Genomic DNA, 2,195 nt, shown 5'->3' with positions numbered 1-2,195 from the left:
TGTCACAGCTTGGTTTAGTCTCCATTCTCTCGGCACTCTGCTGTAGTGTTTGCTTTATCCTTCAGTCTGCTGCTGCTTTCTGCTGTACCTTTACAGATTCTTAATGAGTTTTCCACTTGCTGACCGCTGCTCGGTTTAGCCAAAATAAGATTAGCGCCGATATTATCTCAGTACAAGGGACACTGTAGATCTTTAAAGACTGCCTCTGCATTGTGGTCTTGTTAACTGGTGTGAGCAGAAATTTAGTCCCCGTAGTCCACCTTTAAAACACTTTTTTTTTTAAAAAGGTGTGAAATGGTTCTATAATTTGAAATCCCATCATCCACGTCACTGCACATTTGAGAGCATGCAGTCAAACTGCAGCATTAGCTACTCTGAGCTCATCTCCAGTGTGATCTGCTGGAGTCTCGTTTAGCCTGCCTCACTCTGTCACTATCAGCACTTACAAATAGCTGAAATTTACTATAGAAAAAGACGAGTCATGGCACAAAATGAAATTACATTTGAATGTACTTTTTACTGTGCATGTAAAATTACTATTATTATGTTATGTTTTTTTTTTCCATTTTCTCTTTTTTTAAATGTTCATTTTCTGCAATTTCCATGAATGACCATTTATTTAGTACAGTAAGTACTAGGAAAACAAGCCAAACCATTTTCTACCATTATAATCTGAAGCATTTGAGCGAATGACCCTGTTTTTTGTACAAAGAACAGGATTCATCAGGACACGGTGGCAGAGAGCTGAGCTGTCTGAAAAAAAGTTTGTTGAAGTTACCTTTAAAAGTTGAATGTTCAGACAAATCAAACAAATTAGAACAAGGTAGAGTAACAAAGAAAATCATTGTTATCCAAGCATCACTTTATGATGGACTGAATCAAAGTGGATACCTGACACAGACACAGGCAACGTGAGCAGGTGTTATTTTGTCAGGACGTGATTCAACCCAGATGAACCTAATTGTGGCAATCAAAGAAAAGAAAAATGTGAGAGAGGTAAAGATCACAGAACACTCAATGAAGAAAGTAGAAAGATGGCCTATAAAAATCAAATGACATGATTTTGACTGGCAGAAACCGATTAGATTTTCGATTCAAGTTAAGTCTAAGCCTGGAATTTGTGTATGGATTAGAAATATTTGCCGGAAGGATTTTTCCATTGAAGTTACTCTGAAGCTTCATGAAGCAGATTTTCCCTCAAAGGGTGATGATGTAATATAAACTTGTGCTAGGCCTGAGATGTCAAATAGGTCCAGTGTGTATGTTTGGTGTAGTACACTTACAGTAACACCAACTAAACACTGACTTTGACCTGTTTGCTCTCAGAACAGCATATAGTTTCATTAGAGCTCTGGTTTCTGTGTCGGAGAATCCCTCGAGGAACCTCTTTGGTGTTTAGCGGCATGATCCTGCTGCAGTTTCGTAGCATGTCATCCAACAAATGCTCAATTTGAGATCTGGTGACTGAGCAGGTTAAAGCAGTAAGCTGATTTCACTGTCCTGTTCAGGGAGGCACTTGTGGTCTTGTGGCGTGGGCATGTGCCTGCTGAAGAAAATCAGTTTGCAGAGGTGGATGCTCGGGTACAATGAAGGGATGTTCCTGGCTGCCTCTGATGTTCAGATACCCTGTGGCGTTCTTCCACTTTCATCAAAGGGTTGAATGTGTGCTGTGAAATCACACCGCATAACATCCCCAGCCAGCAATATTGACACATCGCACAATAGAAAGAAGCACTTGTGCTTTTGGATCTAATACTAGTTCTCGCTGGCATAAAACAACAGGAACTCTCGTGGATCTCAATGAGCATTGTTGATAGATTCCTCTAAAATTTTTCACTCTTTATCCTGTATTACACTATGTGTTTACTGAGAGAAACAGAAGTTGGAGAAGTTGTTGGTTTTCTCTCCTCATCCGTGTCATGGCATAATGAGTTGTGCGTGCTTCCGTGGATCTTCTGGCTCTAATGTGCTGGATTGTCAGTTGACTAACTAGCCTCTCTCTCGCTGCATATTTCAGCGTTTCACTAATGAGCCATTTTCAGCCACTCTGCTCTCATTGGCCAGATGTCCTCAGGGTAGTGGACTGTTCTTGATACACATGGGAAGCTGCTGAGAAAGGAAAAAACGTCGAGGTAAAATGAGTTGACACTTTCATCTACACGTTTTTTGACAAAAAAAAAAAAAAAAAAAAAAAA

Source organism: Larimichthys crocea, chromosome XIII, assembly GCF_000972845.2.
Source record: "Larimichthys crocea isolate SSNF chromosome XIII, L_crocea_2.0, whole genome shotgun sequence".
In the NCBI taxonomy this organism is placed as follows: Eukaryota; Metazoa; Chordata; class Actinopteri; family Sciaenidae; genus Larimichthys; species Larimichthys crocea.
Note: the sequence above shows the minus strand (reverse complement) of the source record.